Genomic DNA, 9,247 nt, shown 5'->3' with positions numbered 1-9,247 from the left:
GGGGATGGAAGCCAGGGGAGGGAGTGGCAGAGAGGGGGGGTGGATGGAAGCCAGTGGAGGGATTGGCAGAGAGGGGTGGTGGATGGAAGCCAGTGGAGGGACTGGCAGAGAGGGGTGTAGGGTGGAAGCCAGAGGATTGGAAGAGAGGGGCAGGTATGGAAGCCAGTGGAGGGATTGGCATAGAGAAGTAGGGGATGGAAGCCAGTGGAGGGATTGGAAAAGAGGGGTGGAGAATGGAAGCCAGTGGAGGGATTGGCAGAGGGGGGCGAGGGGATGGAAGCCAATTAAGTGATTGGCAGAGAGGGGTGTAGGGTGGAAGCCAGAGGATTGTAGGAGAGAGTCAGGTATGGAAGCCAGTGGAGGGATTGGGAGAAATGGGTGGCAGACGCTGAATGGCTAGTAGGGTGGATGAGTCATGATGGACTGAAGGGGGGATAGCCTATACAGAGGTAGGCCAATGAGGAGGGAGTGGAAATAGCCGAGGTGAGAGATAACACGGAAGCGAAGTGTTTATCTGAACCCCCCTAACATATTTTGTTCCCATAAACCTACCCCAGGCATAGGATATGCAGCAGTCTGGACCCTATCAGCCTCTGCTGGCCTTAGAATACCAACACCCCGGATGTAGTTTAATGCGCACATATGCAGATGTACAAAATACTTTTTGGCTTGACGTACACATTACGGCCCGTTCCACCTTTTCCAAAAATGTAACAAATGCACCCAAATAATTAAATAACAAATTATCATTTTTACATTGAACTCTGCAGAGCATTGCAACCTGGATCAGTGTGTCACGGGTGCAGTGCTCAGGCTCCTGCAGACTCATCACCCAGGTTCAGGGCGGTGCGGCGGTATGGCCCTGGAAGGAGGAAGTGCTGCTGAGCTATAGTGGTGAGGAAGGAGAGAGACGGTCATTCTTCTACAAGTCTCAACAGCCATTGTCATTGGGGAGTGGACTATGCCTTTAACCCTATTGCTGCGGGGGACATTGCTTGCAGCACTGTCCTGTAAACTTTCTGTCTGTTCACTTGCACGGGTGCGGTAACCCCCCCCCTCACCGTTTATACTGTTCTTCAATGCCCCTCGTGGGTGTCAGGGTCATCCATGGCAGATCTCAGCGGGAAGAGTGGAGGACCAATAGTGAACATCCATTTTCTGATCCTCTCTGCAGTGAATGGAAGCTGAAGGCGACAAGCTTTTCTTCACTTCCAGTTTCAGTAATGCCATTCCCCGATCACTGTGGCCACTGGCCAGGGAAGAAGCTATTCAATTATCAACTTCAATGTAGTGCAGAGGTGACAACAGGGGTCTAATAGACCCCTAATACCCCAATATCTCTTTAATAAGGACCCCTCAGCTTCAATGGGGTACAGAGGTGACAACAGGGGTCTAATAGACCCCCAATACCCCTATATCTCTTTAATAAGGACCCGTCAACTTCAATGTAGTGCAGAGGTGACAACAGGGGTCTAATAGACCCCCAATACCCCTATATCTCTTTAATAAGGACCCGACAGCTTCAATGGAGTGCAGAGGTGACAACGGGGGTCTAATGGACCCCATTACCCCAATATCTCTTTGATGAAAACCCATCACAATGCGCTATCTCATAAGGGGCTTGATAGCCCCCTACGTGATAACAGGAAAGTTAAGCAAAAAAAAGTTTAATTAAAGTTAAACAAAAGAATCAAATAAATAAATACACATCCCAAAAATTATTTCTTAAAGCCCCCCAGGCCCCAACATACGCGTGTTGGTTATGTGTTTAGATGAAGCACTTGAGGAGATCTTGAGGAATGCTGAATTAGGTTTTACTTGCTTGGAAGGACGTTACATGTATGAATACAGGAATACAGCATCAGGAAACTTCCTGTATACATCATGGATAAAACACGCATGAGCATAGAGACTAACATTGCACAACAGCGCCACCTACTGCTCAAAAGACATTGTTACAGTACACAGCTGGTGTATTTCCAACAACATGCACATACGATCTTAAAGCAGAACTCGGGGCCAAACCCTTGCAGTGGGGACATCCCTGCACTGCAGGGGTTAACCGCTTGTTTGTGTCTAGGGAGAAAAAGTTTCTATGCACCCCATCCTCAGAGCGGGCTGGCTGTGCTAGCGCTCTCTCCAGGCCTCCTTCTCCTACACTGCAGCAATGGTATGCCCCTTGACACGCTCTCTCTAGGCCTCCTTCTCCTACACTGCAGCAATGGTATGCCCCTTGACACGCTCTCTCTAGGCCTCCTTCTCCTACACTGCAGCAATGGTATGCCCCTTGACACGCTCTCTCTAGGCCTCCTTCTCCTACACTGCAGCAATGGTATTCCCCTTCACGTCCTTACATTCTATACACAGTCTATTGGACGTGATGACTAAAGGATCCTTAGACCACAAGAGCGGAGGGGGAGCGAGGCTACGCTCGACGAACGCTCTACAAAACGCTCAAAAATATAAATCCCATTGTATTCAATGGTCTCGTTCCCACCTCGGCGTATTTCCGCCCGTCCCTAACGCGCTACAAACCGGCCCACGCCTGAAAAGGTACAGGTACTACTTTGGGCCGTTTTGTTGCGCGTTTCCATTGGGACACAGCCAAGAAGCCTTCTGAAACGCGCGACGGTCGCGCGACTTTTTTTACCGCAAATCGCGGTAAAAAAACGTGCGACGGTCGCGTGACAGACGCGCATATGCAATACGCCTAGGTGTGAACGAGACCTAAGAGCGAGCCAGCTCTGAGCATAGGGTGAGTCTAACTTTATTTTCCTTCCTAGACCTAAACGAGCGGTTAGCCCTTGCACTGCAGGGGTATAGTTCAGGGAATATATCATTTTTGTGGAGGGGTTAAGTAATCTTCAGGCCTAAAATGTGCATTTAACATGCGGGCAAGAACAGCCCTGGCAGGGAAATGGTTAAGCTCTGCAGGACAGTGAAGATCGGCTGCTGCGCCATCGGGACTGGTAAGTATGATAAAGGATTCGAGGGATTGTCTTTGTTTGCTTTCTTTCTTCTAACCCCTTCACAACCCATGATGGGATAATCCCGTCAAGAATCCTCAAGGGGTTCATAATTGTAGAGCCGGCGGACGGCTTTACAGTAGAAGCGATTCTGGCGACTCAGCTGCCGCTAGATCGATTCTCTGGGCCGGTAAACTGCCTGCCCCCCGCCGTGTTTCCCAGTCGCTACGCTGCCCCTCCTACGGGGCCCGGGAACGGCGTTTCGGGTGACGGGGGGGGGAAGCTGGGGAGGAGAGCAGTAAACCTCGGTTCACCGATCTTCTCCCTTTTCTATGGGACGCGTATTGCATCACTTCCGGTCCCTGAGCTGTCATTGGTCGGCTCCCGAAGCCTGCGATCTGCACTTCAATAGCTTATTTAGAGTGTAAAGGTGACACTAGGGGTCTTTTGGACCCCCAGCATCACCTTAAAGAGGACCTGTCACCAGAGAAGTCCCGAGGCTGGGTGACACCCGGAGCGGTTACCGGGTGTCACCCCGCCGTGACGTCACCACGCACGCGCGGGGCGATCTTTGGATACCTGCCGGCGGCCATCTTGGTGATGGACGCCGGCAGAGAGAGGAGGGGACAGTCACCAGGCGGGATAAGGTATGCCACCGGGTCCCCTCCTCTCTCCTGATACTGTCGGGCGTTCGGTCCATGACCGAGCGCCCGACTTTTCAGAGGGGGGTGACTGTCCGTCATTTTGGTGTCACCCGGGTGCAGGCCGCACCCCCCGCACCCCTCTCGTGATGCCACTGCCTGTCACCACCAATCTGCTATCACATGGTGGGGCTTGTGCCCTATGTGATAGCAATTAAAGTAAAGTTTAAAAAAAACTGTTTTAAAAATAATATTCAATATAATGTAAAAAATACGTACAAAAAGGACGATTGCGCTACACATGTTGGGTATCGCGCGCACGCCGGCGATACCCAACAATAACAATAATTCTAAGGCCAATTTTTACACGTGACTCTAAACTGACGACCTGTGGGGGGCTTTTAAAGCGTCGTCTGTGGACTTTTTGGGGGTACTGAATTCTGTCGCCGTTTCACGGACGCACGCAACTTTTAACCTGGGCATGTTGGGTATCTATTTACTCGTCGTCACCTCATCTTTTACATTTTGCAAAACAAAATGGTTATACATAGTGCTTTGGGGCACTAAATTTAACTTAAGCGCATTTTTCACTACATTTTTGGGTTTGATAATAAGCTGCACTAAGGTCGTGCAACATAAAAATTTGCAACTGCCGCCATTTTATTCTACAGGGTGTTGGCTTTCCAAAAATATATCATGTTTGGGGGGGGGTTTTAAGTAATTTTTAGGCCTAAAATGTGGATTATAACATGTAAACAAAAAAAAATGGGGGAAAAAAGGCCTTTGTCCTCAAGGGGTTAAAAGAAAAAACACCCAAAATCACCATAAACATTTGTCACTTTCCGGACAATTCGCAACTTAATATTCCTTTATATATAGTGAAGATGTCGTCCTAGACAAACCATCTAATACCTAAAATCTATCAAATCTATTTTTTCCCCCCCAATATCTTAGAATTGTTGGTCTGACGGTTGTTCGTTACTATGGAGCTTGACATGCCGGCTACATGTCCAATACATGGGCCCCTCTCTGCCATAGACAGCTCCTTTGTGATGGCCCAGCCAAGCCCTCCTCCCCATTTCCCTGGACGAGCCCAGCGTGAATGCTGAAGCGGTGATCTCATGTGTCTGAATAGCCCAGGTTCCTGTGTTTTAGGCTCTGGGGTCCTCGAGGTATTAATTATGCAGAGAACACCAGATGCTGCCTACACCTCCTACCCACCGCCACCACCCACACCGCCATCCCTTCACAAATGTGCCGCGCTGCACATCCACTCCAACGTGCTCATTACCGACGGGTGGCGGCGGTACATGAAGTCAGGGACGGCAAACACAGAAGGGCTTATGGAAGTGGAAATAGAACGTTGGGCGTTGGCGCCGCACCTGATGCTCGTGTATAAAAAGCATTGTGTTGGCGAATGTTTCAACGCCGTTCAAAGGTAGAAGGCCAAGCGGGGAGCTGCTGAAAGAACAGCCGCGGCGTCAATAGGAAATGACATTGGAAGCTGAGTCATTAGGAAACAGAACAAAGTAAACGGTTTGCCGAGCACCTGTCTGTATTAAGCCGTGCAGCCACTGGAGCAGGAACAGGGGTCAAGGCAACGGCAACCATGATGGGGGAAGGCCAGCCACCCTGTACTGCTGTAGCATCACACAGTTATTGCAGAGCACAGGTGCCGGTCACAACAAGGAAACTGCTGATGGCTGCTGCGGTCCCACTGCCCTGTGTGGTCCTTGCTCCTGGTCATGGGATCTGTAAAGTCCATCACCAAAAACAGGAGACCCAATGGAAAGTATCACTGCAAGGAAACTGCCAATGGCTGGGGCAGTCCCACTTCCTATGTGTTCCTTGCTCCTGGTCATGTGATCTGTTATGTCCGTGACCAAGCACAGGAGACCCAATGGAAAGTATCACTGCAAGGAAACTGCCAATGGCTGGCATGATTACATTCCCCTATGTGTTCCCTGGTCATAGGATCTGTGATGTCCATGACCAAACACAAAGACCCATGGGATCTGTGATGTCCATGACCAAACGGGAGACCCATGGGATCTGTGATGTCCATGACCAAACACGGGAGACCCATGGGATCTGTGATGTCCATGACCAAACACGGGAGACCCATGGGATCTGTGATGTCCATGACCAAACACGGGAGACCCATGGGATCTGTGATGCCCATGACCAAACACGGGAGACCCAATGGAAGGTATCACTGCAAGGAAACTGCCAATGGATGTAGCAGTCCCACTTCCTATGTGTTCCTTGCTCTTGATCATGGGGTCTGTGATGTCCATGACCAAACATGGGAGACTCCATGAGGTCTGTGATGTCCATGACCAAACACAAGAGACCATGGGGTCTGTAATGTCCATGACCCAACACGGAGACCCATGGGATCTGTGATGTCCATGACCAAACACAAGAGACCATGGGGTCTGTGATGTCCATGACCAAACACGGGAGACTCCATGAGGTCTGTGATGTCCATGACCAAACACAAGAGACCATGGGTCTGTAATGTCCATGACCCAAAACGGAGACCCATGGGATCTGTGATGCCCATGACCAAACACGGGAGACCCAATGCAAGGAAACTGTCAATGGCTGGTGCAGTCCTACTTCCATGTGTGTTTCTTGTGTTTGGCCATGGGCTCTGTGATGTCACATGATGGGAGATCCAATGGAAGTATCACTGCAAAGCCCTGTTGACCAGCAGTAGTGGGGAGCTCTGTGAGTACATCTGGGGAAGGCAAACGAAGTAGGGGGGACATCAAAGAGCCCCAACAATTGCAATGGAGCCCCTGACCCTAAAGCTACACTAATAGATTCAGGGCATTATGTAGCTCATGCAAATCAGCCATAGCTGTTTGTATGAGTCGCATAATATAGACCAGGGGAAGGCAACCTCCACACTCCAGCTGTTGTAGAACTACAAGTCCCATGAGGAGCTGCAAGACTGACAGCCACGAGCATGACTTCCACAGTCAGAGGCATGATGGGAATTGTGGCTTCACCATAGCTGGAGGGCTGAACTTGCCTACCCCTGCTATACACCAATCACTATGCGAATACACAGATACACATAATAATGTGCCGGAAGAAAGGCGTGATAACGAATCTAACATGAAATCAGATGTGACCCTTCCTTCTCAGAGTGTGCTGCGGGGGAGGGGAATATGAAAAAACAAATTGGTTGCTAAGAGCCTCAAGAACAAGTCACATATTAGACCGATAAGACTCGTGGTGAAGAAGCTGACCTGTGCCCGATGATCCGTTACCCTAAGGAGAACTATGGGGAAAAGCCCTGACCCCATAGTTCTCCTTTAAGTAAAGTACAGGGAATCTGGCCACTAGATCTCTCCATGTGTCCTTTGTCTCATGTATCACCCCCATTGTCTGCCGTGCCGTGCCGTCCAGTCTGGCTGAGCCGCAGACCCTCCAGCTGGTATAGCCTGCCCCTGGTGAGATTTTGGCCAGCCGCTGATCTTATGACTCTATAGGCGCCTTTAAAAACCGTGGCCGGACTTTGAAGGACTTCGGCGCTTCCATATTCTTAACAAGCAGTAGATGAGCTTTAAAACGAGTCCTCACTGACCTCTGTAGCTGCAGCCACTGGGGAGAAATCCATCCTTAAACTTGAAGTTGGCCAACCACAGCTCAAATTTTGTCCGCTTGCCACTGAATTGGATGAAGTTGGAGCTGTGGGTGTGGTCTTGTTGGCTCCACCCCGTTGGACATTTTTTAAATTGACTTTTGTGGGAGGGGCCGGGTGGAGGCTCATCGGCCGGACTGGTCACTTTTTGGTATTCAGCACCGGCAGGATCACATGCTGCTGACAACAATAGCTGGCAGTGGTGATCTCTCTATCCACGTCTGCTGTGGCCGCGCCGTTGTTCAGCCGAGGATTTTGGGACAGACTCCTTCGGCAAAAGTCGGCTTTGGTCAGACCTGGGGGGCCACGTCCCGAGGGGGCCACGCACCGGTTGGATTTCAATCCTGCTGAAATTTGAACTCTGTATGGCCAGCTCCGCTTCCCCCTCCCAGCAGTGACTTGGCAACCTCCCAGATTTCTAATCTGCAATGTATACACGGAGCGGTTGCAATGGAGGGGGCAGCAGATGTGGTCAGACTCCTGCAAGCTCCTCCCCCAGGCTCAAGTCCATGCGGGTCTATGGATAGGGCAGAACTGCTGCTGAACCACAATGGCGAGGGAGGAGGGACTACCAGCACGCTCCCTACAAGTCCTATCTGCTGCAGTGGCAGTTGGGACTTGTAGCATTCTTGACAAAGATTAGGTGACGCAGCTCTGCAGGCGGTGCCGCAACACATTTGTACTGGAAGAAGCACCCTGGTAAGGACAGGGGGGGGGGACACTCTTATTTCAGTGGCTCAGCTTCCCCCTCCCAGCAGTGACTTAGCAGCCTGCCAGCCTTTTCATCTATAATGAATACACAGAGCACGCACATAGGAGGGGAGAGCAGAATGCTGAGACCTGACTTCAACTGCTTCTATTGAGAATTTGAGGATGAATTTCTCCACTGTGGCTGCAGCTACAGAGGTCAGTGAGGACTCGTTTTAAAGCTCATTTACTGCTTGTTAAAGACAAAGAAAATGTTTGAATGCCCATAGACCGGACACAGCCCTACTCTGAGCTTCGTGTACATGATCATGGCACGTTATCAGCATCCAATACCACGTGACTCTCTTACCGCTGTGTCTGGCATTAACTCTACGTGCACTGCAGTCACTTGGGGGATGGGCTTTATGTGGACCACTCGAATATCAGTGGGTGGTGGCCCTGCAGTAGGTGCTCCATTCCAGCACACGCAGTGGGATTGGCGGCCATGTTGTCAGCGGCTCTGTCTGGCGTCCAGCCCGGCTCGCTGATGCCATTGGTTGCCGGGAGCTGAGCGGGACACCAGCCAGAAGGTCCGGCTCAGCTTCTGGCAACCGGTGACATCACTGAGCTGGGCGGGAAGACAGACTGAGCGTCACAAGTTGCCAAGGGCTCCTGGGACCCCAGGGACAAATCATCATACATGTTGCAATCATTATAACCGACGTTTCAGGGGCCACGCAGGGGACCCTTCATCAGGGCGGTCCCATGTCTACATACAACCCCGGCACCGTCGAATTACGACCAACATCGCTCCCAGCTGTTGCATCGCCCTCTCAATGCTGCGCAGGGGCTTGTTGGCCGGAAGTAATGAAGGTGCTCCGGCTCATAACAGCCAATCAGATGTCACCTCGCTTCTGTTTAGAGCTGTCAGGATGTGAAAACCGACCTCTGATTGGCTGCCACGGGTATCGGGACGCCGCTCTGGGCGTTAGGTGCACGGCAAGGCGCCACCGCCGTTCATTTTGACATAAAGCTCAGTAGACAGAAATTCATCGCCGTTCGCACCTTTGCACCAACGCGGCGTATGAATTCATTAAACTCTACGGGGGAAACGGCCGCCGGAGTCACAAGTGTCCATTCAGCCCCGGCACTCACCTCCTCGTAGCTCCTCCAGCGTGCAAGTCGCTCCCAGCCTCCCTCCTCTCTCCTCGCATACAGACAAGTGTCAGGGGAAGAAGAGGAGATGGATGGGGACCGGGTACCAGGGAGGATGAAGCCTCCAATGGGAGGAGAGAGAA

General features: G+C 51.1%; 1 long non-coding RNA gene across 1 annotated transcript in view; it reads right to left on the bottom strand.

Annotated features, from left to right (window-relative positions):
• Nucleotides 1-9,232, bottom strand: part of LOC108790536 — a 13,480-nt gene extending 4,248 nt beyond the window's left edge. The window contains exon 1 of the long non-coding RNA XR_001941453.1: nucleotides 9,105-9,232. This is a non-coding gene — a long non-coding RNA (uncharacterized LOC108790536). The remainder of the gene's footprint in view (nucleotides 1-9,104) is intronic.
• Nucleotides 9,233-9,247: the final 15 nt, after the last annotated feature.

This window comes from Nanorana parkeri, unplaced genomic scaffold (assembly GCF_000935625.1).
Source record: "Nanorana parkeri isolate BGI_ZX_2015 unplaced genomic scaffold, ASM93562v1 scaffold479, whole genome shotgun sequence".
Lineage (NCBI taxonomy): Eukaryota > Metazoa > Chordata > Amphibia > Anura > Dicroglossidae > Nanorana > Nanorana parkeri.
The sequence above is the reverse complement of the archived record's forward strand: the minus strand, read 5'-3'. Positions and strand labels throughout refer to the sequence as shown.